This window comes from Canis lupus, chromosome 15 (assembly GCF_003254725.2).
Source record: "Canis lupus dingo isolate Sandy chromosome 15, ASM325472v2, whole genome shotgun sequence".
In the NCBI taxonomy this organism is placed as follows: Eukaryota; Metazoa; Chordata; class Mammalia; order Carnivora; family Canidae; genus Canis; species Canis lupus.
This window is the reverse complement of record NC_064257.1, coordinates 35,961,203-35,988,694: the sequence shown is the minus strand read 5'-3', so window position 1 is coordinate 35,988,694 and position 27,492 is coordinate 35,961,203. Positions and strand designations below refer to the sequence as shown.

General features: G+C 45.2%; 1 long non-coding RNA gene across 1 annotated transcript; it reads right to left on the bottom strand.

Annotated features, from left to right (window-relative positions):
• Positions 1–1,780: 1,780 nt before the first annotated feature.
• On the bottom strand, positions 1,781–24,614 carry LOC112654307 (uncharacterized). The gene is made up of 3 exons (XR_003132917.3): positions 24,042–24,614; positions 8,183–8,272; positions 1,781–3,881 (listed from the first exon to the last, which is right to left on the bottom strand). It is a non-coding gene; the product is annotated as an uncharacterized LOC112654307 (long non-coding RNA).
• Between the last annotated feature and the right edge of the window lie 2,878 nt (positions 24,615–27,492).

Here is a 27,492-nt window from a genome sequence, read left to right as displayed (position 1 = left end):
TTCAAAGCTTTCTCCACTCCTTCTGACTCCAAGACTTCTAATCCCATACTTTCCCTATTGATGACCTTGCAATCCATTTCACTGAAAAAAAAATCAAAACAATCGGAAGAGAAGTCCCAAGTGATCCCCCCTGCCTGCCCACCTACATTTGTAGCCATATATTTACCTCCCCTTGTAGCAATATACGTTAACTTTCCATACTCCTACTTAGGGCTGACCTCTTCATTTGTCTACTACATCGTATTGCCTCCACCTACTCAAATTCATGGTCCCAGCTATTCTTTTCTCACTGCCATATTGTCAGTTTCTACTCTGTACTGGATTGTTCCCATCAGCATGCCAATATGTTGTATCTTTTCAATCTTTTTTTTTCTTTTTCAATTTTTTAAAATATTCTATTTGTTTATTCATGAGAGACACACAGAGAGAGGCAGAGACACAGGCAGAGGGAGAAGCAGGCTCCCTGCAAGGAACCTGATGCGGTACTCGATCCCAGAACCCTGGGATCACGACCTGAGCCAAAGGCAGACACTCAACCGCTGAGCCACCCAGGTGCCTCATATATTTTCAATCTTAAAAAACAAAACAAAATACCTTGACCTCATTCCCCACCTTGTGATACTTCTCAATTTTGATTTCTCATCTTTGAGAGGGCGGTTTATGCATGCTGTCAGTATGCTCTCCTTTCTAATTCTCTCCTGAACCCACTACCCTATCAATATTTGTGATCTCAATGTCCTTAAGCCAATAGCTGGTTCTTCCTTGAGCCATCAGCAGCCTGGAAATAATTTCTCCACTTGCCATTTAGAACAGCACACATACCTAGTTTTCATTCTCTTTCTCTGACCATCTCTTCCCAGTGTTTTGTGCTCTCTTTCCCATTTCCCTGACTCCCACGTGGTGGAGTACTTTAGGAAGCAGTTGAGTTTTCCTTTCCTTTCCTTTTTTTTTTTTTAATATTTTATTTATTTATTTGAGAGAGAGAGAGAGTGAGCTAGAGAGAGAACATGAGAAGGGGCAGAGGGAGAGGGAGAAGCAGACTCCCCACTGAGCAGGGAGCCCGAGTTGGGGCTCCATCCCAGATCCCTGGGATCATGACCTGAGCTGAAGGCAGATGCTGCACCAGCTGAGCCACCCAGGTGACTCTTACTCATTTCCAAGTACACAGTGTGATAGTGTCTAGTGTGTTCCCATTGTGACATAATCAATGTCTGAAACCTTTTCATCTTGCAAACCTGAAACTGTAGACCCATTAAACATAGCTTCCCGTTCCCCCTAGCCCCTGGCAACCATCATTCTACATTCGGTTTCTATGAAGTTGACTACTTTAGATACCTCATGGAAGTGGAGTCATACAGTATTTACCTTTTTGTGATTGGCTTATTTCACTTAGCATAACTTCCTCAGGGTTCAGCATTTATATCATGTGATAGGATTTCCTTCCTTTTCAAGGCTGGATAATATTCCCTTGTACTTAGAGAGTGCTTTCTTAAAACCATTATCTGTTGAAGGACATTGGGGTTGCTCCCACCACTTGGCTATCATGAATAATGAGAATTTACATTTTTAACTATTTTTTTTAATTTTTTTTAATTTATTCATGATAGGCACACAGTGAGAGAGAGAGAGAGAGGCAGAGACACAGGCAGAGGGAGAAGCAGGCTCCATGCACCGGGAGCCTGACGTGGGATTCGATCCCGGATCTTCAGGATCGCGCCCTGGGCCAAAGGCAGGCGCCACCCAGGGATCCCCATTTTTAACTATTAAAAACAAATCAAAGGAGGAATAATATTTTATAACATGAAAGAATTATATGAAATTCACATTTCAGTGTCCATAAACAAAGTTCTCTTAGAATACAGCCCTGCTCATTCACTTTTGTATTATTAAGCTGCTTTTGCACTACCATGGCATAGTTGAATAGTTGTGACAGACCGTGCGGTCTATCAAGCTGGAAATATTTACTTTCTGACTCCTTGCAGAAGAGTTTGTCAATGCCTGGCATAGGCCATCTGAGACAAAGGAGATTCTGCTCTGTTTTTTGGTTTGAATTGCATTTTCTCCCTTGTTCCAGAAAAGGACCCTTCCTTGCCACATTGGTAAAAATCTAGGTGACTTTAACACACTCTACATCCAGGAACTTCATCTTCCAAGGAAACGAAGTCATTGTGCTTCATTTAATTCTTCTTATTTGTCTTCTGATGGGTGGAGAATAGCTGGCTTACACTGTCCCGGCCTCTGAGACAGTCTTCCTAGTCTCTGACCAGACCTGAGCCCTTCTTCCTGTTGGTTCTCAGCCCTGGTTACACATCAAAACCACATGTACTGGGGCCTCCCCGCTGAGAATCTGAGGTTGAGCCTAGGATCCAGAGTTCTCCACCCAGGCAACGTCTCTCCTCGTGAAACCCTTGTCAGTGTCCTCCTCAGCCCTTGTGGTCAGCTCAGACGCTGTCTCCTTTGAGAAGTCTTCCAAGATCCACCAGATGAAGTACATGGGCCATTTCTCTTAAACTCCCAGATCACCGTGTTTGAACTTTATGGCTCAGCATTATTTATCCAACTGTTGCTCCCCTCCATATTCTATCTCTAGATCACCAACGCCTGCCAAAAAATGCTAAATGGCCGTTGTTGAATCAATCAGTTCGTCAATAATAATTTTTTGAGATACCATAAAATTTTGTAAGTAATGTTGGACAGTACTGAGATGTGAACAATCACCAGGGGGAAAAACAATCACTGGCTTCTGGAGGGCATTAAAACAGATTCCAAGCCTCAGATTTTTTCATTTGAAAACTGACTGAAATTCACTAACACTGGAACTTCCATACTCAGCCCCAAATTTACACTCTACCAGTAGAGTGGAAGGGAGGATAAAACATGCTGTTAGGATGTCACAACACCACACTATGAGTCATGGCTGTAATTTCCAGGATGAGTAGAGCAAGACACTGTCCTGACCAGCTGCTGCTCAAAATCACTTCCTACGTAATAGAAATGGGATGTCCCTTGGGTGGCGCAGCGGTTTGGCGCCTGCCTTTGGCCTAGGGCACGATCCTGGAGACCCAGGATCGATTCCCACGTCGGGCTCCCGGTGCATGGAGCCTGCTTCTCTCTCTGCCTGTGTCTCTGCCTCTCTTTCTCTCTCTGTGACTATCATAAATAAATAAAAATTTTAAAAAAATGTAAATGAAAAAAAGAAATGGGATGTCCCGAGAGATGCAAATAGTCTTGGGTCTTTTCTTTTACAGTGATGCCCAGAGTTCCTGTGTAAACAACTGCTTTGGATTTTAAATGCGCAGATCAAGAAAATGGGGCATTTTCTCTCTTGCTTTGATCCTAGGTGTTGCACAGGACTCTGCCGGAAGACAGTTAGTGGAGCCCAGGAGGCACCTGGTGGGTAGGACATCACGCTGGGCATTAATGGCCAAGATAGGTAAGCGGCTATTCACGGGGTTTCAAAACTAACTCCTTCATGGTAGAAACAGCTAAGAGGTTGATTATCACCTTTTAAAAATCCCTGAAACTCAAAAGAGAATAGTAATTTGAGAGCCGCAAAGGAAGGCCTGGGGCCACAGAGAGGCTTGCCAGAGATAATAGTAGAGTAGGAGTCTTCAGAGCAAGAAGTTCCTGGGCCAAGCACAATGACTTCAATCCCTTCTCACGGGCCTGTTCGCATGGGTTGATAGGCTTTGTCTCCAGAGGCTAGAGCCCAGTGAGAGTTTTGATGCAAAATCAGAATAAATGAAATTGTTTCACGTGAAGCTGCAGGATATTCCGAAACCAAGCACTTCCTCCCGTGGGAGCCCAGCACAGAGATGGGGAGAGGGCGTTTCCCCCACAGTGGCATCGAACCTGGCACTCCTTGCCCTCATGAGGAAGCCCTGGAACAAGGAAGCCAGAGAAGAAAGAACATGAGCAAACAGGCTTCTCAGACATAGGGGGACACCCTGATTCCCTCCTGTTTCTATATGGAAGGATCTCCAGTGGGAAAGAGAGAGGGAAGGTCTCTGACAGGGCCTTATGTGTGTCCTCATGTGTGTGACGAGGCTCTGCATGTAACCCAAAGGTGGAGGAGAAGAAAAACACCATTGTGCAGACTGCTGGCAGGAGCCAGGCACCATGGTTTGAAGGTAAAAGAAGCTCGATGATGTCAGGCTGTTGAATGAGCTTTAAATTAACCAGCTTCTGTAGGGCCTTGTGAGGGTTCTGAGGACAGATGCTAGAGTGAAACGAAGGGGAGTAGCATCTCCTCCCTGGAAAAGGTCAGTCAATACTCTTAACGAGGGGTGAGAGTTGATAATACTACATTCATCCTCCTTCGGCCAGCCCCATGGCAACATATATTTGTTGAATAAATGCCATGGATACTCAAGGAGGAAAAACTATTCTTAGAGAATATATGTAATGCCTCAGTCCAAAAAGTGCCATCGAAGAGACGAATCAACTGGTCTCCAATAGAGTGAATCCTGTTTTATGTCTGATACAACCTGAGGCGTAGAGATATTAAGCGACCCAGTTCAAGGTCACACAGTGAACGATGGACTCCTGTTAAAATCCAGGTTTTCGGGACCCCTGGGTGGCTCAGCGGTTGAGCATCTACCTTGGGCTCAGGGTGTGATCCCGGGATCCCAGAATTGAGTCCCACATCGGGCTCCCCATGGGGAGCCTGCTTCTCCCTCTGCCTGTGTCTCTGCCTCTCTCTGTGTGTCTCTTATGAATAAATAAATAAAATCTTTAAAAAATAATAAAATCCAGGTTTTCTGGCCAAAAATCTAACTCCTTTCCACAAATCTTTGCTGTGTGACAACAGAGGACCCCAGTTCATAAAGAAAAAGAGCACAGGAGGGAGGGGCAGAGAAACCACCGGGAGCCAAGGTTCTCCCACCAACTTGTCTTTCCCCCTTCCCTAGATTCAGCCTCTGCCCCTGGAAATCGGTGCACTGAGGGCGTTGCACCCGAAAGCGTCGCACATGCTTCCCAGCTTGTTAGCTCACCATCGCCATCTCAGCGACCCCAAGCGATTCTTCTTGGGGAGCCCATGCCCAGAATCCACTCAGGGAAAGGTGAGGGCGTTTCAATCTGCCCCCTAGAGCAGTGGACTGAGACCGTTCCCTCCAGCCTACAGGAGGTTCAGTTGGCATCTGAACCTGATGCACACATGTATGGACTTGAATTTGAAACAGGTCTCAGAAAACAGATTCTTTTCACCTTTTTTGAAACTTTTACTGTATGACACATGTGATATTGATATTTTCCATCCTTTTTGTTTAGGAGACGTCGGTTGTCGCCCACCAATTTGATTTTATGACCCATTGATTGGTGTGAGACACACAGAGAGAGTTTGGAAAGGTGGGAGTTGAGAGGTGGGACGGGGCGGAGCAGGACAGGATCACAGAGGTCAGGGAGGCCACCTACGTGTGAGTCTGTGTCCTTCTAAACATCTCCTCTCACCTTCTCGTTGTCTTCCCTCCCACCAAGCACCTTCCCACCTCTGTCAGGAAGGCAACTTCCCCAAGTGCAATATTGCAAGGGTACTTGTAGGTGGGCAGGGAGATGGGGCAACTGAGTGATGGGCATAAAGGAAGACACGTGATGCAATGAGTGCCGGGTGTTAGACGCAACCACCAAATTGTTGAACCCTACATCTGACACAAGTGATGTTCTATATGTTGGCTGATTGCATTTAAGTTAAAAAAATAAAAAAATAAATAGATTCAGTGGCTTGCAACTGAATAAATAAATAGTCCTTTTAAATGCCCTAGCTTGGCTTCTCACTGGTTAATCAGCTGCTCAAGTCAACGAGTTTCTTGAGGAGCACTCACTCGTGGACATCGCAAGCTGCCATTCTTATTGTGGGACATGTGATATTTTAAGGGGGTGGCACATGGCATGGTCAGGGGTTCACCAGGTAAAAGCTGACTTAGCTAGTGGTCTGTGGATAGTATCACCTTGGTGATGGTCCGAGCTTGCGCTGGCAGGTAGAGAAAGTGGGCTTTATGCTTCTTAACGGGGCCCTTCGGTCTTGGGCCTCACCACACAGGGCTTCACAGATAGCGCTGATATTATTACCAAATGACCTTACTTAGGCAGTTACAGAGATAGCCCAACAAACCTGATAGAAGGCATTCGTCATTCATCTTTAAATTTCCATCCTATTCTCCAACTACACCACTTAAAGTGCGCCACTATTTTTGAGGGTCCCTAATTTACACATTGCCAGGACAATAATATTGCATTGTGTTTTCTATGTAAAAAGCCACAGTTGGTTCAAGGCAAACAATTAAAATACACCACAAGTTTTAGAACTAGCTTTTAGCATTTGTTCAATTTATAATATACTCAGAACCTCAGAGAATAGTCATGGTCTATGGCTCCCTCAACTCTGAGAGGCCCCACCCCCAGTGAGGACCAGATTTTTGGTGACACAATTTTCTGGGTATATCTGCAAGTGAATTCACCTATAATAGAGAACATTCCTTTCTCAGAATGATTGAAATGCTTGCCTCTTCTGCCCAGAGGACCCCCTCGGTAACCAGAAAGCCAAATTAACATTTGAGACTTGGTTGCTTGGTGATCAACAATAAAAGCACCAGGAAGTGAATATCTTGTCATAGAAAGTACTCTCTGGTAACCAGAAAATACCCATTCCCCGCATACATTGTCCCAGACTCTACATTCTGCTGGACAGTCAGGCCAAAGATGGCCTTTCTCTCTGTGCTCTTCTTGAACACATGATGTTCAGACTGAATGTTCTTTCTTCAGACACTAAACTCCAGTCAAGAGCTGTTCTAGGAGACCTTGAAGATGTCTGTGTTCTTCCCATCACATGTAGAGTTCATTTGTTTAGTTTAATTTTCCAAGAGAAATCTTACTTCCAAGCCCCAAGTCAAACCTCCCTGTAGGCACCACATACTCCCAACGTGACATGGTACAAAGAAGACATGGTGCCTGACCTGGGGAATTTACCAAGCTAAAATGGTAGGTTAAACCAAGAAATCTGTCCTAATCAGATAAACTGGATGTAGTGTGGTTTGGTGGAGAGAGCCCTGGATTCAACAGCTTCCAGCCCTGTCATGTGATATGGGGAAAACACTTGGCCTCCTGTCTTGAAAATAGTGGGCCGGAGATGGGAAGTGGTTCAGAAAACTTCTCATGCTTGGGACTCAGTCATTCATTCATCAGATATGATTAGTGCCTCTTATGTGCCAGGGGCTGTGCCACAACTAAATGGCAAGATGAGTAAGATATGAATCCTGCCTTCAAGGGACTTCCAGTCTATAGCTTCTGGCTCTAAAATTTCATGCTTCAAAGTACGATGACAATCAGAGAGATTTATTAGCACAGGGGTAGATTGACCAGCTTAGTAAGGCCACGTGCTACTTGGGAAGGGCTCCCACAGTGGATTAGATGGTTCTGGATTCAAATTTGGTCCCATGACCTTGAACAAGTTCCTTTATCCCTTTCAGTTCCATTTCTTCTTCTATAGAATGGGTGTAACAAGATTTACTTTGAAGCATTGGGAGGAATAGAGCTAAGATACACAAAGTACCCCCCACATAGTGAACATTCAATGAACCACTTCTCCCAATTTCACTCTTGACCCTCAACATCCATTCTCCATCCAGGGAGCCAGACTGATTTTTTAATTGATCTTAAACATGTAAATGGTATCCTATCACTTAGAACCCTCCTATGTACCATCCAGGTGTGTAGGTTCTGGGCTCCGTATATGGGGGCCCTACAGGGCCCTGCATGATCTGGCCTCTGCCTCCCTCTACCCCTAACCACTCCTTCCAAGAGACCACATGCATCCTCTCTGCTTTCTCAAATATGGTTAAGTTTACCTCAGGGCTTTTGCTCTTTTCATTTCCCAAAGAATTATTGGCTCCTCAACAATCAGATTTCAGCTTAAAAGTCGTAAGGTCAAAGAGGCCTCTTGTGGCCATATACCCCTCAGTCCAGTCACCTCTATCACATTTTCCTGTTTCGTTTTTGTAACACCAGCCCCAAATCCTCTTATTTGCTTCCTAGAGTATTGTCTGCTCCGTGTCCCTCAAGAATATAAATTCCCCAGGGGTAGATTCCCTGTTTTATTCACTGTATCCCTAAAACAGAATTAATGCCTGGCCCATAATAGGCACTCAATAAGTAGTTTTTTAATTTAGGTTGTTGTAATTATTACCTTTATTGTTGATGGCTGCAATTTATCTGAGAATCTTTATTCCTCTGATAATGTCTGAATCTTGAGCCGGAAGAGGAACTAGATTTATGCCTGAAACACAAGGTTGAGGAGGACTAATGAGAAACTCAGTAATCAAGAGGAAGGAGAGTGTGAGCCTGTGGGGAGAGGGGCTTACAAGGCAATGATGAGACTGTTGAATCCTTTTTCTTAAGATTTTATTTATTTATTCATGAGAGACAGAGAGAGAGAGAGAGAAGCAGAGACACAAGAAGAAGGGAGAAGCAGGCTCCACGCAGGGAGCCCGACGTGGGACTTAATCCCGGGTCTCCAGGATCACGCCCTGGGCTGAGGGTGACCCTAAACCTCTGGGCCAGCCGGGTTGCCCGAGACTGTTGAATTTTAAGCTAATAGGCCTTAATGCTAGGCCTAATTTTACCACAAGCTACCCCAATCCTTAACTCTTCAGGCCTTAGTTTCTTCGTATGTATAATAAAGAAAAGTTTAGAACCAACTGGCCTGAAAAGGTCTCCAACTGTGTGCCTTTGGGACAGGGCCTTCTGTGGGAGCCCAGAAAAGTACTTGTGTGAGATGCTACAGAAAAGCAGCTAAGAGGGGAGTGGTGAGTGGAAGCCTCCTGGTGCGTACCCACTCAGATGCACTGCACTGCCAGCCCTTCCCTCGGGGCTTGCTTCCCAGACAGGGCCTGGCACAAGGCAATGGCTCACAAGGTATTGACTGAGTGAATGAATGGAACCACAGAGAGAGAGAGAACTGACAACTCAGTGACTCAGAAGGAAGGACCACTGACTCATCATGCCACTTCCTGTCTTGCTCAGTGTCCTCCAAGCCAAGTCCTAAGAGGGTCGGAAGGTGGCAAAGAGTTTTAGCTCTCGTGAGTCCACATGCAACAGCACCCCACAGAAAAGGCCCTCGGGGTCAAGGGTGTGGGGGGCAGGGGAGGGAACAAAATGGTCACTTAACCTTTGAGTTCCTAGCAACAAACCCTAACATACGACTGAAAGATCATACAGCCTGATTCCTTTTTCAGAGCAATCAAGTCATTTTCTAGAATGTCAGCTATAAAGGGGGCTGTCTCAGCTATCTAGTCTTGTGTAACAAAGCACCACTTAGTTGATTAAAGCAATAGCCATTTTATTTGTTCACAGTTCTGTGGGTCAGCGATTTTGGCTGGGCTCAGCGGGGCGGTTCCACTATGCTCTTGCATGGGATCACTCCTGTAACTATGTTCATCTTAACCGGGGTTGGGTGGTCTAACTCCATGTCTGCTGGTTGCTGTTGGCTTCTGGCTTCTGGCTGAACCCTTCTCTCCACATGATCTCATCTTCAAGGAGGCTGGTCTGGGCCTGTTTGCGTGGCTGCAGCATCATTCCAAGAGGGTGGTAGCAGGCACCGCAATTGTGGGACCCAGGAAATTTAACAAAATCCCCTACCCCTGGACAAGCAGAGCAGGACTGACTATTTTGTGCTGCACCCGCCTTGTGCTGACCTGCTTATTACTTAGGGCACTGCCCCACCCTAGTCAAGCCCAGGGCACACCCTAATCGGAAATCCGGCTCAGTGATAGGCCAGTTCAAATGGATACTTTAAGGTAAAATGTAATTCAATCAGCCACCTGCGAGTGGACCAGCATGACTGTGCATCTTCCTGCGTATCCCATTGGCCACTGGCCCTATAAAGTTGCTAAGCCTCTTAGTCTCGGGGTCCAAGTCCCTGCTCCACTGTGTCGGGTATACTTGGACCCAAGCTCAAGCTTGTAAATAAACCCTCATGTGTTTGCATCAGTGTCGGCTCCTCGGTGGTTTCTCGGATTCGTGATCTTGGGCACAACAGCAAGGCCTCTTAATGCTTAGACCCAAACACAGTGTCATTTGTACTCCATTCTATTAGTCAGACCAAGTCACAGCACTAGCCCAGGTTCAAGGGGCAGCAAAATAGGTGCTACCTCCCGATAGGAGAGGGAGCAAGCTTACACTACAAGGGAGACAAACATGTATGGATGGAAGAAATTGTGGTCATCTCTGCTAACAACCTACTGCAGAAGCCTTGAGGCTCATGCGGGCCCTCATCATACACACACAGGTTAGGTGACTTGGTCAACTTCAGAGAGTTAGTGGCATATACGGGATGAGAACTTGCATCTCAGTCCAGTGTTCCACACCTTCAAGGATCTCTTCCATTTGAAGCCTTATTTTCTTTATCCAAACCTATTGACAGAACCAGTCTCCAGAAGCACCCCACTTCTCAGCCTTCCCACTTTGGATTTGCAGACCAACCCAGTGACAGATTGAGGAACACAGTCCTGTTTCCAAGGCTATAACTGCATGAGTTCCATGGGTCTCCTTGATAGCAATGAAGATTCCAGTCCATCTTCTAGTCCCCGGGGAGCTGGTCAGGCCCCAAGCTATAGGTAGATTTGACAGCAAAAGCTCATTTCACTGGGCTCCATTACAGTCATTTAATGAAATAGCACTTTGTAGTTACAGTTTTCAAAGCAATATGTCCCCAGAATATCTTGGAAAGGTAGTAAACCAATCTGTTAGACACAATATCAAGAAATTTTAAAAAATAATAAAATAAATGTAAAAAAAGAAATAGTTCACCAGAACAGCTTCTGAAAATGAAGGCTGAGGGAATAATCATCATCTAATATTTATTGAGCTTTAACTCCCTCCAAGCACTGGCTCAGCATTTACACGGACCAGCTCATTCATTCTCACAGCGACTACATGATGGAGGTATTGCCACCCCTGTTCATAAAACTGCTCTCTTCAATGACACCTTTGTGTCCAATCACCAAATCCAAGGTCTTATTTACAGCCTTTAGCTTTTTCAACTCTGCATGATTTGAAAATACTTACCTATTCCACACAGTCATTCTGTTGGGTGACAAGACCTGGTCTAGGTGCAGGTGTTAATCACAGTAAACCAGTCAAAAACATTTCTTGCCCTCGCAGACCTTCTTGTCTGGTGAGATGATCGGCACTGAATAAGCAGCAGCCTGCAGGATTGGTGTTATAAAGAGGGAGGTGTGGGGGTGCCTGGGTGGCTCCATCGGTTAAGCATCTGACTCTTGGTTTTGGCTCAGGTCATGATCGATCTCAGGGTCCCGGGATTGAGCCCTGGGTTGGGCTCTGTGCTCAGTGAGGAGTGGGCTTAAGGTTCCCTCTACCTCTCCCTCTGCCCCTCCCACTCGTGCTCTCTCTCTCTCAAATAAATAAACCAATCTTAAAAAAGGGGGGGGGGGATGTGGGGAAGCCCTCTAAAAGGTGAGTCTTTCCTCCTTTGGTTTCTCGGAATTGAAATTGTCCAGATTTTAGTTCCTACTTACTGACCACTCCATCGCTGCTTCCTTTTCTTCCACAGGACCCTTCAGGCCCGGCATTCTCCAGGGACCTGTCCTCACAGCTCTTTCTTTCCTCTCATTCCATTGCTGAAGCTGCTAGTCCTGCTTCGGCCTTCAGGCCTGCTCCACCCCAGGTTTAGATCGTGTCTTCCTCCCTCCCAGTTCCTTGTGGTTCCCTATGCTTCCCCGGGAGCCCTCCTGTAACCAGTGGCTTCAACCCCTGCCAAGGATTCCTGAACCCCACCTCCGGCCACATCCCGGTCCCAGCTCTGTGTGAGGCACTGAGACCCGCACATCCAGGATCATCAGGTCCGTTCATACCCCCTTGTTGATACTTTTCTCTCTGCTTCCATCAACCCTTGCCTCTCCAGCAGGCTAGAAACCCCATTCACCCTCAGGGCACAGGGCTGCACCCTGCAGGTGGTGCTACCGATGGATGCACCCTCCTTCCACTGACCTGGACTCTTTCTCCACCCCTCCCTCCTTCCCCACCTATCACCTTCTAGAATCCTTAGCTTTGTCTGGGGCTGCCTCTGCCACACTGTGTGCTCCCAAAAGGCAGAGACCAGGTCCTGTAAGTCTTGCACAGCCGAAAATGCCCAAATACCATTTATTGAGCTATTGAATTCAATTTGGACTTAGGAAACTTTTTCAATTCCCCAGTTGAAATCAATGCTTTTGAAATGAGACCACAAGTCCTTCAGCATTTCTGTAGGGTTAGCTGAGTGTGGCTGTCTCAGTCACAAGACTGCAGGCAAACAAGCTCTTTGCTGATATTGCTCCTCCATTTTATTTGTCTTTTATCCACCAATACCCTCCACTGGGAAACATATAATGAAAAAGTTTGTGGTCCAGAGTCATTTCGCTACCTTGGCCCATCCTTGGCCAAATGGTCATTCATTACTTATTTAACAAGTACTAATTGAGTGCCTTCTTTGTGCCAGGCATTGTTCAAGGCGAAATGCTGCCCTCAAGAAATTTAGATTCTAATGAAGGACATGGACGATAAACAAGCAAATAAATAACAAGAAAACATCAGATTGGTAGGTACTACAAAAGGAATAAACGGGGTGATAATATAGAATGTCAGGGGCTCCCTGGTGGCTCAGTTGGTTAAGCGTCCGCCTTTGCTCAGGTGATGATCCCAGGGTCCTGGGCTCGGGCTCCCTGCTCAGCGAGGAGTCTGCTTCTCCCTCTCCCCTCCCCCCTGCTCCTGCACATGCGCTCTCTCCCTCCCTCTCAAATAAACACATAATTTTTAAAAATCTAAAAAAATGAATGTCAGAAGGAGGGATGCCATTTTAGCAGGCATGATAGAAGGAACCAGGCACAAAGTTGCAGAAGGAACTCCAGGAGGAGAACAGAAAGGGTAACAAACCCGATGCAGGAAAAAAAAAAAAAAAAAGAGCACAGGCATACCTGCGAAATAGAGAGGAGCGCAAATGTGCATTGGGTGGAATGAACATTGGAAGAAGACAGCAGTGGAGAGGTAAGCCGGGGCCAGGGCAGGTGGAGTCCTGCAGGCACGCAGGGACTTCTGGTTTTATTAAGAGCCAAATAAGGAGCTCTTAAAGGATTTTATACACAGGAGAGACAAGATCTGATTGATTTTGTTAAAATGGGTCTCTGAAAAGAATGCACAGAGGGTGGAGTGAGGGCCGCAGGACCAGTTCCAGGATTGCTGCCATGGGCCTGGCAAGTTCGCTGGTGGCTTAGAGCAGGTGCTGGCTTGGGAAGGGGGACAAGACAGCTCCTGTAAGCACCTGGCTCCATCCGGTCAGTTCTCAGTACTGCCCTGGACCCTCCATCCAGCCGGGAGGGTGCTCCAGGGCGCTGCCCAACCAAAGCACCCACGCATGGCGGCCGAGAAACACCCGGAGTTGGCCGAGAGCCCACATCCTCTGGTCTCTGTCTCCTCGGCCTCTGGCCCTCTGGCTCAGCCCCCTCAGCCCGCCCCCCAGCAGGGAAGCCCTGCTTCTGGGCCAGCCCTCCAGAGGAGCCCAGAGAGCTCGGCAGGGCCCGGGCCTGGACGCCGAGGCACCTGCGGAAGCCAGCAGGTGCGGGTGGCGCAGTGGACGGCTCCCGCCTCCCTGGGAGCCCAGCTCCCTTTCCCCTTTTTATTTATTTATTCATGAGAGACACACAGAGAGAGGCAGAGACACAGGCAGAGGGAGACGCAGGCTCCCTGCAGGGAGCCCGACGCAGGACTCAATCCCAGGACCCCGGGATCACGCCCTGAGCCGAAGGTGACGCTCAACCACTGGCTCCCCACGTGCCCGTTTCCTTCTGGATCTACTCTCAGACTACCTAAATGCTTCGTTGTTGCTTTGCTAAAACGCAGGTTGTTAGGTTGCTTTGCCCCGCAAAAGAGAAGAAATCAAAGGCAGTGGAAGTGAAGCGGCGAGCCGGGGCAAGGGGCTGCGGCCTGCCCACCTGGCCTGCCTACTTCCTCACCTGCTGCCTCGCCTGGCCCCTCACACTCCTGCCTGGCCCAGCCCGCCTTCCTCCCACACATCTGGGGCTCTCCCCTGCTTATCTAACTTCTCCTTCAGGTCTCTGCTTTAATATCACTTCCTTCTAGAAGCTGTCCCTAAGGGCTGCCTGCCAGTCTACGTTAGAGCCCCTGATTAAGTGCATTCAAAGCACCTGGGACTTTTTCTTCATAGGATTCACAGTAATTATAATTACACACTTACCCAGCAGGGTGGAAACATATGCACTGTGGCTCAGGGTTCTCTAAATGATGAGCTAAATTTTTTTATTTGTCCAAGTGGTCTCATTTGCTCCCACTCCTGCTGATGGTGGGGTGGGGTGTGGGGGGAGGACTTCAACTTGCCAATGAAATGTAACAGCCTCTTCCAGTTTCAAACCATCTGGTTAACTCAAGGTTGGAAGTTGCTGGCCTTGGGTACTCTTGGGCCACCATGGGCTACCACTGCTTCCATGTGAACAGTTTGGGGGTCAGCTCCATCCTCCAGGCCTTGATGGTAAGGCCACGTCTTAGGCTTGCTGGGGCAAGCCCCTAGCCTGGCATTCTGAGCCATCTTGGGAGCATGTCATGAGGAACTTCTATACCCCCTACGTGCCACCCACAGGTTGAGAGGAAGTGGGAAGCAATCTCAGGCCACTCTCTATGGAAACATGCTCAACACCGTTTCGAGTCCACTGTGGCTGCCCCATGGTTTATGAGGTGCCCAGAGAGAGAATTTCCTCTATTAACCAAGTAGAAGGCAGAGCCCAGTCTCCTGTGACCTGACTCCCCCTCGGCCACCTGGACTGTTCTGCATCCTTGCCCTGACGTTGGCTCAGGGACCAGAGTCTCTCTCTTCCTCCACTGTCCTGCTGGTGGGGCAGGATCCTCCCTTTCCTTCTAGTCTTGGGGGGGCCTCTGGGAGCTGTGATGTGGTCTCTTGATTATACATGGCTCACACTGAATAAAGCCCATGACCCAGGTTGGCCTCTCCGTAGGTAAGAGCAAGCTTTAGAAATGAACCACCAGCTTCCCTCTGGCCGCCACACCCTTTACACTTTTTCTTTCTCCCATAAAGTTTTAGGATTACTTTCTTGTGGATTTAGAAACCAAGTCTGATTCCCACAGCTGAGCAGTGGGAATCTTTTTTATCTTCTTTTTCCAAACTCGTGTCCAACCTTACTGAATCCACCCATTTGTGGGAAGGGACTACATGGTTTTCAGGACTAGCACCTCAGCTTAATGTCTTTAAAAAATAACTTCTTATTACACTAGTTTATGTGAGTTTTTGCTGAAGGCCTACCTACCTCTACAATCTCTTTTGCGGGGATCCCTGGGTGGCTTAGTGGTTTAGCGCCTGCCTTTGGCCTAGGACGCGATCCTGGAGTCCCGGGATCGAGTCCCACATCGGGCTCCTGGCATGGAGCCTGCTTCTCCCTCCTCCTGTGTCTCTGCCTCTCTCTCTCTCTATCATGAATAAATAAATAAATAAATAAATAAATAAATAAATAAATAAATAAATCTTTTAAAAAAATATAATCTCTTTTGCTCAGTACTGTTCCTTGTGGCTAACACACATGTGATTAACATAGATTTTGTTGCATGATTTAAGCCAGTTGATAGAACTTGATAATAATGATGTCAAAATTGTCAGGGAACCGCCGAGATCATTTAGTCCAATTCTTTTATTTCAGGAGAAGAAACCTAAGGGCAGAGTGATTAAACACACTGTTCAAAGTCACACAGATACCAGCCAGTGTGGATCTTGAAACTTTCATTGTTCTACCCCCAATTTATCACTGTTTCCCAGTTCAGCCAGCTGCCTTCACATGGCATTTCGTTTGCCCGTGTGTCCTAAACCTGAACTATGTGGTTGCATAGAAAACTAGTTGTCTCGATAGGATGGTTTACAGAATTTCTTTCCCCTTCCTTCTCCTCTAGCCTGTGTGGATATGTCATTTTCAAAATGGAAAGAGTTCATTTTTTCATGATTACCAAAGTTCAAACATTCTCATAATAAAAAACTGTAAGAAAATGTTTACATTTGTGTTTCTAGCATTTAACATAGTGCAAACAAACACTGAATTTGAGCTGAGTATTAACGAAGAAAATAAAAAGTCATGCATAGTTGTGCTACCCAGAAATAATTATTCAGTATATGTGCTTTCTCTATGTCATGTATAATAAAAGCAGGATTAGATATACATTTTTCTCTTGCCAGATTCCTTAAACAAATACAGCAGAACATATCCAAATAATAAGTAGTGGTCCATTCAAGGGGGTCACCTGGAGAGGTGATATTCTTATTTGTGTGATGTTATTGTTGTTCCAAGATTGTTGCTAATTATTTTATTCTCAGTATGAACAAATATTTATCCTTTGATGGATTTTATTTGGAATAGGAATATCATTGGAATAATGGCGGAAAAACTGGATGTTACTGTTTTGGATAAAAAGCAAGATGTGAATATAAAATGAGATTGACATTTGCCATGTGTATGCTCATAAGTTGCTTTGAAAATTAGCCCCCACAAGGAGTCCCAAAATGTTTCTGGCAGGGGCATCACAGGAAAAGGTGCACACCTTCCAAGGGGACCACTTAGAAAGTGATGATTTGCATGTGAATGTAAAAATTCCTGTAGATGGGTTTTAAATAAGGCAATCGTTTTGCTTCATAGTAATATTTTGTACAAGATCAGACTCATAGAAAACTGTTGTAGGGAATTTAGCTTGATAAGATTATTTTGTTTCGTTTTCAAGTAAACATTTTTAAGTCTTGCATGATCTGGGCTGGAGGCAATCAAGCTGGCTGCAGCGAGCTTTCTCCAGTGCCCCCTTTGAATTTGTTCATTATTGCTTTGCTTCTCTTCTCAATGTCTGTCTTTAATTTTCTGGTCCTTAGTAACAATCCACAAGAGGGGTGAGCCTCTTATATACTTCTGCACTTCTAGGATACATATTATCAGAGCAAAAATGCATCCTGGCTTCACTTGAGGAGGCCCAAATGGCTCCAGGGGCCAGGTTGGTCACATAGAGTGAGTGAGGAGGGTATCTGTAAGAAAACAGTGCCAGCCTGATGACAGAAGGGGAATGACTGGCAGCCTCGGTGTTGGAAGGCAGTTGGGAATGGTGGGGACTGGGAAAGTCAAAGAACACATACCCATGCAAAGGAGGCTAACTTTTACCCCAGGGGAATGAACTCAAGATGATTAGAACTTCTGATCTTTCCTTTGGACAGGCTGGAACTCTGGGTTTTTATCTTACTTCTCTTGATTTTTAAGTGTCAACAAATAAAACAAACATACTAGAGAGGCAGAGTATAAATGGCCAAGAACTTGAATTCTGGAGCCAGGATGCTTGGGTTCAAATTCCACCTCTGCCTATTGATTAACTGTGCCACTTTAGGCAGGTTACTCAACCTCTCTGTGCCTTGGTTCCCTCATCTGTAAAATGAGGACAGTCATATAGTACCAATCTGGTAGGCCTGAGGTGAATAACGTGAGTTATATATATATGCACATGCCTGGTCTATAGTTAGTGCTACAGAAATATTAGCTCTTGTTACTTAAAATGAGAAGTCATTGTGTGGGCTAAATAAAACATGTCTGCTGGCTGAATTCAGCCCATAGATTTCCAACCCGGGCGTTATGGTCTAGAAACAGGAAAGAGAGCTCTTGGTAACCTAAGACAGTTTGTATAAAATCATACTCAGTATCTCAGCATACTCCAAAGCACATCAAGAGTTTAAAATAGGCTGTAAAAGTCAATCTGACCCTTAGTAACTCTCTAAATTTCTGATGAGCACAGTGGTCACTGAGCTGATCCATGTGGGAGCGGGGGAGTGGCTTTCCAGTTCACCTAGGCCAGGCTCCGGGGTAGGCAGGCTGAGTTGTTAACATATTCTTTCTTTCTTCTTTCTTTTTCTTTTCTTTTTTCTTTCTTTCTTTCTTTCTTTCTTTCTTTCTTTCTTTCTTTCTTTCTTTCTTTCTTTCTTTCTTTCTTCTTTCTTTCTTTCTTTCTTTCTTTTCTTTCTTTTTCTTTCTTTCTCTTTCTTTTTCTTTCTCTTTCTTTCTCTCTTCTTTCTTTCTTTCTTTTCTTTCTTCTTTCTTTCTTCTCTTTCTTTCTTTCTTTCTTTCCTTCCTTCCTTCCTTCCTTCCTTCCTTCCTTCCTTCCTTTCTTTTTTTATTCATGAGAGACACAGAGAGAGAGGCAGAGACACAGACAGAGAGAGAAGCAGGCTGTCTGTGGGGAGCCCAATGCAGGATTCAATCCCAGGACCCCGGGATCATGCCCTGAGCCAAAGGCAGATGCTCAACGCTTAGCCACCCAGGCATCCCTGAGTTGTTAACACAGTGAATGAAACACCGCCATACTGATCTATAAACAGATGCTTTCCTAGCCGACCCCATCATGACTGGTCTAGCCCAGCCACCCCAGCCTCCCCCAGTGACCCCTGGCCCTCCCACTCTGCCTCTGCTCCGTGACATCTGTTCTGATTGGTTAGTGTCCACTCCGTACCGATTGTTAAATATCTTGCTTATCATCCCTGCAATTGGGTGCAGTGAACCAAATAAATTGCTGATTCAACCGTGAAAAGGTTTGTCTTTCAAAAATCTGTTATTTAACCTCCTTAAGCCTTAGTTTTCTCGTCTGTAAAATAGGGATAATATTAGTGACTATCTCGTGTTATGATAAATGAGACAATCCATGTAAAGTGCTTAGCAGTGCCTGGCACATGCCAACCCTCTCTCCATAAATGCTAGCTGTCATTGGTGTTAATTTAGGTTGTATACCACTAGGTGAAGGGCATGCCTCGAATCTCCTATAGCCTCAGGAAGGCTTAATCTTGTTCAGATAGGCTTGTTATTCAAGACCTATGGATTTACAGTTATATATAACTCTAACTGTATATAGTTATATTTTATTAATTATTGTAAATTATAGAAGCATAGAAACACATAATTTCAACAATAAAGAAAATGGAAGGAAAACCTAACATCTCACCAATCTAGAACACCAGCTTCGAAATAGCATGTTTAAATAGGATTATGTAAAAAAAAATTTCAAATGAATCAAGTACAATTAGACATCTTTCTGTCATTTGGCCAGATTAACAACCCCATGAGGTCAAGGTCATGTTCATCTTGGTTACCGCTGTCTCCAGCACCTACAGAGTGCATGTTATGATTGGCACTCAATAATTATTTATTGAATGAGTGCACAAATGCTGAATGCATGAGGATGGTGGAAAAAGCAGGCACAGGACATGAGAGCCCAGGGGAGACCCAGGCTTGGTGTTTGCTAACCAGGAGCTGGCTGGCAGGGACCATGGATCAGAATTCAGGGTCTGGGAAGGTAGAGTGGAGAAGAAAAATGGGGAGTCAATGTCCAGGAGTGTACTGGGGGACAGAACAAAACAGATCTCAAGGTCCAATGAGAATAGTATCCTCAGCATTGAGGTGGAAACTCAGAACCAAGTGTTCTTGCTTGGCTCGTTGTTTTAGAGACCCCTAGCCCCACCCCCTGCTCAGGCATCTGCTGACCTTGAGTGAGGTGGACACGATTCCACAGGCAGGGAAACCCCTATTGGGCTAGGTGGGAAACAGGGCACCCATAGATAGCTGGGCCATCTCTCCCCTGGTTCATCATCCTTAACATAATTCCCTGCTTGTTCCAGCTCCCTCTCCTACCAGAACGTCCTTTCCCCACTCTTGCTTCTACCCTGCCATGGGAATTAAGGCTCTGTCAGTGGAGCCTATGAGGATTTTAGGCTCAGGTCAGCTTGAGACTGAGAGACCCTTGCAACAAGTCTCTCTGGGAGCTGATCCCAATTTAGAGCAACTGGCCTTGCGTTGTTGGTTTCTCGAGATGAGGAACTATGGTTAGTATATCCTGCTATTCAGGGCTGTTATACAGCTGGTAGGCACTGGCACAGCCATAGTGGTTATTAAAACATTGAAATACACTCAAGCACCTGGGTGGCTTAGTGGTTGAGCATTTGCCTTCAGCTCAGGTCATGATCCCTGGGGTCCTGGAATTGAATTCCGCTTATGGCTCCCCACAGGGAGCCTGCTTCTCCCTCTGCTTCTCCCTCTGCCTGTGTCTCTGCCTCTCTCCATGTGTTGCTCATGAATAAATAAATAGCATCTTTAAAAAAAACATGAAATACACTCAGCAGCTGGAAGGTTAACACTGGGCACAGAAATGGAGGACCTTCCAACAGAATGTCCAGCAAGTTCTCCAAGAACCAATGCCTTGCTGTGAAACGTTCTGAAAACCACCACTGATTGTCCTTAAAATACAGCCCAATCCTTAGCACCTTAGTATATAAATAAATGAATACATGCATGCATGCATGAATGAATGAATGAATGAATGAACAGATGAAAATGGGCAACAGTTGTTCCATAAATTTGTGTTGCCTGAATGAGTTCTCCGTGTCAACGGTTTTCTGAAAAGTCAGGTATCCCTTCCACGCAGCAGAGCATCCTGAATATATCTTTTTTTTTTTTTTCTGAATATATCTTAATCAATGTACTAAACTGGTTTCAGAAGTCGAGGTCACCCTCTTGCTTGTAACTAGGCTTTTATAGAACAGGCTTCCATCATCCGTCTGGGGCAATTGTCAGAAAAGCTCTCCTATTGTGAGTAACACATCCAGAGCACAGGCCGTATTTTGCTTTACATACTTAAGTGAAAAATTGGTCCCTTGCTGAACATAATGGAAGTCATTTGTTCTGGAAAAAGCAATTCAGAAAGAGATATCACCTAAAAAGCTAGAGCAGTCCACTCAGAACTCTCTCCTCTGCTGGGCCGTGAAAGATTCTCGGGAGTAAGCGCTATTTTTCGAGGGGTAAGAAGTGTTTTAATTTCCCATAATGGCCTCATCTAGGAAGTCAGTCTATTCACCGTAACAATTTGCTCCTGCAGCGTGTGACTGGCCCCATCTGAGAAGTAATGGATGTTCCTTTTAGTGCCCGGAGGCCTATACTGAAACCAGTTTGGAAGTGGTTTCCACAATTCCTAGCCGGAGTTAAAAGCATTTCAATCAGTGGGGAGAGTGGAAAGCAACTCCTTGCAATTCAGAGGTTGTCCTTGAGAAGACTCTCTCAAGCCTCTCGGCAGAGATCTGCTAACATTTTTTCTATGGGTCACCCATCTCTGCAGCTTGAGGCCAAGGGAAGCCATTTTGGTTTCCTCTCTAAGGACCAGGAAGAGGGGGAGGGGCTTCCCCCAAAGCCACTCTCTCTTTTTCATTTGGGCTCTTTTCTTTCAGATTTAACCATGGAATTACTTCTCCCTGTTAGAACTGTGGTTTCTCATAACTCAGTCCTCAAACCAGAGAGCTGTGTGGCAGCAGACATTCTTGAAGAAACTTCTTCTGAGCCCTAGTGGGGCTCCAAAGAGAGCAAAAAGGGTGGGAGAGGGAAACATTGTAGCCCTCACTAGAGGGGGGATACAACTTTTCTCACACCCCTTCATGAGTGAGTTTCTCCCGGCACATCTCTGGCCAAATTGGGAGGGCCGAACCCAAACCCTTGCCTTGTTGTGGGAAGCAGAGATTTGGCCACTTTCAGCTTTTGTTCAAAGCCTCCTAAAAGGGAGCCGCCCTGTCCCACCCGGGACTTCAGGGAAGCCTGTGCCCTCCCCAGAAATGACAAATGGAAAAGACAGAACGGACTCCAGCCAGGCCAGGATACAGTCTCTGGAAAGAGGTTGTTTTTGTCTCCAATGCCATAGAAAACACATCCTCTTAACTTATTAAGTAGGGAAACAGCACAATCACACACGCTGGAGGTTACCAAGGTGAACAGAATCCAAGATTAAAATCTGCCAACCCAGTGGTGCGTGGAAGCATGGAAGGCCCAAAGAGGAAATCTAGTTCACTGTTGGTAAATTTTTTTGGATGCTGTTTATGTTTGAACTTTTCTCTGTTTTCCTGTAGAAACTTCCGTACCCTCTTCCTGTGTCCCTACAAAAGGCCTGGACAATGCAGTCCCAGCACCACTGTAGGACATGGGCAGGGCCCCACCTTCCTCCTTCCTGCAGGGATATCCTTTCCTATAGAAGAGGTAAGAATGTAAGGTTCATGTGAAAATGTTATTATATTCCTTATCTCAGTCATTTCGTGATTTGCTGTTTGGCCACAGTAAGTCAGCCTGGCCACATTCACAATAGAGGTGGCCTCAGTTCCTAGTTTTGGCTCGTGCTGTTTTCTCAGCTGAAGAGGGCAAACGGCTGTTAAAAATGCTGCTTGTTTTCCAGGATCTTATCAAGAGTTCATGTCTAAGGCCAGAAAGAGAAGGGAGGGCTCCGTTTTTTAATTTTTTTTCTCTCTCCTCATTGTTTCCAACTGATTTGGCAGGAAATGGGAGTCCTCTACCTGTCCCTCTCGGGAGTAAAATTGATTTGATTCCATTTTTCAGATGTATCCGCTACCACCAGGAGTTGGGGACAATTCTGCTCACCCCAAAGCAAATGTGTCCTGCATTTACACAAATGACATCTTTCAAAATGGGAAATGAGTCCAACGTAAATGGGGAGCTTTGGGATTGGTGATTTCCATAAATTGCCTCAGAGAATCTCAGCTTTGTTGTACCTTCTCATTCACCCCTTTGTAAAGTGCCTTTGGGGGGCTGTGGACTTTGGCTGACTTCAACGTGTGTGTGTGTGTGTGTGTGTGTGTGTGTGTGTGTGTAGCATCATTGGCATAGACACTCAGAGAATAAAAATCCTTCCCACAGAGTTTCACATGAATTAGGACAGCTCACATTAACAGCTGCCTGAAAGCATATATCATAGATGGGCAATGCAGAGCTCAGAAGAAGGTGAGTCAGTTTCTCAAGAATTGTAGTGTGTCTTTGGGTAACCCAGTATTTTCCATTTAACCCAGCTCAGCCAATTCAGTCAACTTGGACAAGAATCAAGGCCCATCTAGATGCTTCATTTAATATAAAATCAACCTCAGATGATTGTATTTTGAGAGGCTCGGTTGTTTTATTGTCTATAGACAAAGTTTAAACACAGGAATTATATAAACCACAGTATTCCATAAACAGAAGGATCTTTCCTTTCAATGTCAGTGCTTCACTTTGGAGCTAAGACATAGAGTTAACTGTGGACAATTACTAGATGGAATCAGGAAACAATCCGTTCTTAACTACCCTCAAGAGCACAAGAACCTGAAAAAGCTATTTGATTTTGCTCTATGGGGCTCTTGATTTTCCCAGGCTGCCTCATCCTCACTGGACCCTGTCCCTGATTGAAGAGGCTCTGCCCCCACCCAGTCTTATCATGGAACTTTATGGCTCTTCTGCTGCATGAGGATATTTGCAGTCAGGGAGAAACTCTCCAGACTCTTTCCTCCTGTGGAAACTACTCCTGTAGTTTCAAGAATTGGTGACCCACAGAGTAGCTTTGCTCCTCTACCTCCTTGGCTATTTGATCAGAGCTATACTCACCCCTAGTGCTCAGCTGGGGGTACCCAACTGCTATTTCAGACACAGAAGTTCAATAGCTCTACCAAGAGCCATCCACCCAAGTGAGACAACGAACTTTAGATCAGCCTCTAAGGGATTACATTTGTGAGAGAAAAATATTTGACATCCTTGTATTGTATGAACCAATGCTTTCCCTCAATCCCAACATTTCCTTTCTCTCCTTGGTGCTTCCCCCATGCCCCTAACTCCCTTTGAAGCCGTTGGGCAATTCTGTGCTGACTGCCTCAGAGAAAGGATGTTACAATGGAAAACAGCCGGGAAAAGACTCTTCCTGACTTTTGAGTTTCAAAAGCTTAGGCCATTAGGGAAATGGAAAAGACCCATAGAAAGGACAAAACATTTGGCAGCAATGTCATGAGTGAGAACAAAATGCCTCGCCAGCCTCACTCCTATAGTTTCAAGAATTGGAGAGTGTCAGAAGGAAAAGAAAAAACTGGTGAAGTCTGGGACAAGAGGGCCAGATCCTAAGGGGCCACATGCACATTAGCAGAAACAGCATCCACAGACCATCTATAATCTACTCACACGACCCTTTGCTTCACCCATGCCCAGGGGCTAGACTGGTTGCCATCCAGTGAGGATTTCTCACTGACTCTTTAGATAACAGTTGTCTGTGGCCTCAACTTGGCTATGATGTCACAGTTGGACTTATCCCATATGACCAACACAAAAAACAATATCTCAGGACACTTGTAGGCCCCCAACAAGGATGGTGGGGCCCTTGGGCACTTGGCATGGTTTTGCAGGAAAAATCCCTATGTCTACAATTGAAAGCTGAATGGAACCAGTTCAAGATTTTCCTTGAACAAAAATCATAGTTAAGCCTCACCTCTATCCAAGGTCTCCTAATTATATGCTACCTCTAGCCTTCTCAAGGGAACCACATTGCTCTTACATTTTGAACATCTTTGAACTGTTTCCCACAGAGCTGGTCCAGTGGTCTACTTGGATGATTCTACCGTGTGTTGCATTCCTGGCCTCTGACCAAAACTCGACCTTGATCTTGATCTTGGGTAATTGCCTGGTTTTCCAGGTTCTAATGCTTCTCATTGCAGCACTCTGCCCTCCCCAGCAACCAAGACAGGAGGGTTTGTAGAGCCTTCATCTTTCCAACTATACTAGGGTGCCAATTCCAATACACAAGCCACCCTGCTTCCCATGGGCTCATCAATCACATACCTAGACGTTCCCTAATTACAAAGATACTCAACCTCTGCTCCATCTTCTCTAAGATGGAGTGAGTTACAGGTAAAATGGAGTCTTCAGGACCACACCCTGAGGTACAAGAAGGTGGAGGTTGTGCTTGGGATGAGTCAAGGTATTAGATCAATAGAACCAGGTTGAGTCAGTGGCTTATCTGGATGGTTTCTCATCAACATGAGAAACCCTTCTTCACTTCTTCACTCTCTTTCCTCCCATGTGACTCATGTCAATATACCATCCTGAGGACAACCCCACTCTCCTCTTCACTTGGGGAAGCATAGGTCTTGCCTCCAGACCCTAAGCAAAGGCTTCTCCTTTAGTCTAGAGGTAAGATCCCAAGGGTCATGAAGTGGCCCCGAGAGGCAAGTGCCAATGGCTGAGGTTTTAAACTGGAGGAGGGATAGAGGGACACCAAGTAAGTCCTTAATGCTAAAGTTCTCAGATCATGTCTACACTGAAAGATCACAATGAGAAACATAGAAGTGTCATTTCTGATTTATGGCACATACATATTTTCATCTTTGCATTTTTCCCTTGCCCTTCCTGCTTTACAGAGGTGTTGTGAGGTCTGATGTGTTCTACAGGTCTCAGATAAAAATTATTATAGAAGTACAAGAATGAGCACAATCACTGACACTAAGTAGCCTGAAGTCAAATGAGTATTAAGTCATTTAAAGGTTAAAGGTCAAGGTATGTTAGTGTGTGTTTCAAAGGTTACCACTGTCTGGGGGTAAGAAATGCTTCATTAAAGGTGATCTTTTTCATGGTGAAATTATAAAAGCATTCAGAGCAAAAAAAAAAAAAAAAGAGAGAAATGTAAAGAAGCCACTCATCAAGGGATCTATGAGTAAGCATGAAAGCAGATTAGTTAGCAAAAACAAAGCAGGTCCTCAACCAAGGTGACAGCATGACAGATTTTTATGTAAGATTTTCAGACCAAGTCTATTAAAAGAACTGTTAGCTCTGTGAGTGTTCATCATAGTGTCATTTCTCTGGATTTAATACTAGCTGAAACTAATGGGGCATGGGGGGGGTGAAAAGTTTTTTTTAAAACAGAGATTTTTGTGGTAAATTATGGTAGCTAGGGGTTTGCGGTTGAGAGTGGGGAATGTTTTAGAGTATTTCTCCTACCAAGTGCTCTAGCAATCATATCCATCTTAGGAGGTTCACTGCCTGACTTCTAATCTTTGGTGACCTTGGGGCAAATTATGTAAGACTTTTGTGCCTCAGTTTCCTCATTTGTGAAAAGGAAATAGTGAAAACCTTCTAGGGTTGGCGTGAAGAAAAATGAGTTAACATAGGAAAAGCACTGGCACATGGAAAGTACTTCTAAAGAGTTTACTATCATTATGATGAATATCATCATAAGGACCCAGGGAAGAGAACATTGAGAAGAAAAGACACCAAGTGGAAGGAGAGTGGATCTGCCATGAAGGTTTTCTTCAACAGGTTTCACATATTCCAAAAGGCTTTTCACCCTATTCCACCTCATCTGAAGCCATTCTCAAAATAATATCTGACCAGTAAAACCAGACTGTTCTAAGCATAGTCAAGCCTTGTCTTTAGCCCAGTATTTTGAAGTAACGTTAGATACAACAGCATCATTTGGCCCTTCTCTCTTAGTTGTCATGGCATTTTAGAATATGGAAAGTAGATGGTTAGTAGTGATGTTCATCAATTATTTTTAGCTCCCTTCCTGCTGGGTGCATGATGGGATTATATAGTTCTGGCCCCCCTGGGGCATTGGATGGGGTCAAGTGGCTAGTTTTGGCCAGCAAGTTGAGAAAGGCCATGAAATGGGTCACTTCCAGGCTGAAGCATTTACTAGTCAATGCAAGACCTAACAGTCCTCTCCTTCCCTCTGGCTTGGAAGCCAGCAATGCTGGAGATGGTGACTGTCCATCTGCCTACATCCCTCAGTGACTCTGATAAATGATGAAGAGAACCGCCAGTGCCACCCCCTGCCAACCAATCACAGGCAGCATAAGTAAGCATAAGTAAAAAATAAACTTCCATTGTTGAAAGCCACCATTTAGGGGGGTATTTGTTATTGCAGCATAACCCAATCTCTTGTGACTGATTCAGGTATCTTTAGCGTCAAAATTTACTTGCACACTAAACAGTAAAGTACAATAGTAAAAGTCCATCTTGACTACTGTCCCCAGGTAAATCTTTGTAAAAGACCTCTTGTGTTACGAGATTCATCCTTTGGCCTGGTGTAAGATCCCAGCTCCTTGGCTCTGCTCCTCTTAATCCAACTTTCTGTCCTACAGCTTCAGTAAAGAAGCTTTCTTCTCAAATTAGACTGCACTCCTTGCCATGGACCTTCAACAAACCTGATTTGTTCCTACCACCCAGAATACTCATGTTGTTTGCCTAACAAGAGCAGCAATAACTACTATCCTTTACCTATTTATTTATTTATTTATTTATTTATTTATTTATTTATTATTTTATTTATTTATTCATTAAAGACACACGCAGAGACACAGGCAGAGGGAGAAGCAGGCTCCATGCAGGGAGCCCGATGTGGGACTCGATCCCAGGTGTCCAGGATCACGCCCTGGGCTGAAGGCAGCACTAAACCACTGAGACACCCGGGCTGCCCTCCTTTGCCTATTTAAATCAAATCCTTTGATTGTAATTTGTACTATGTCTCCAGATAGCAGTGGAGAAATGACTGTGAAACTTTAGAACATGATTATTGTGTTCATTATCATTAGCAAACATAGATCGACACTGTAAAATATAAGAGGGCCACGCAAGGACCAAT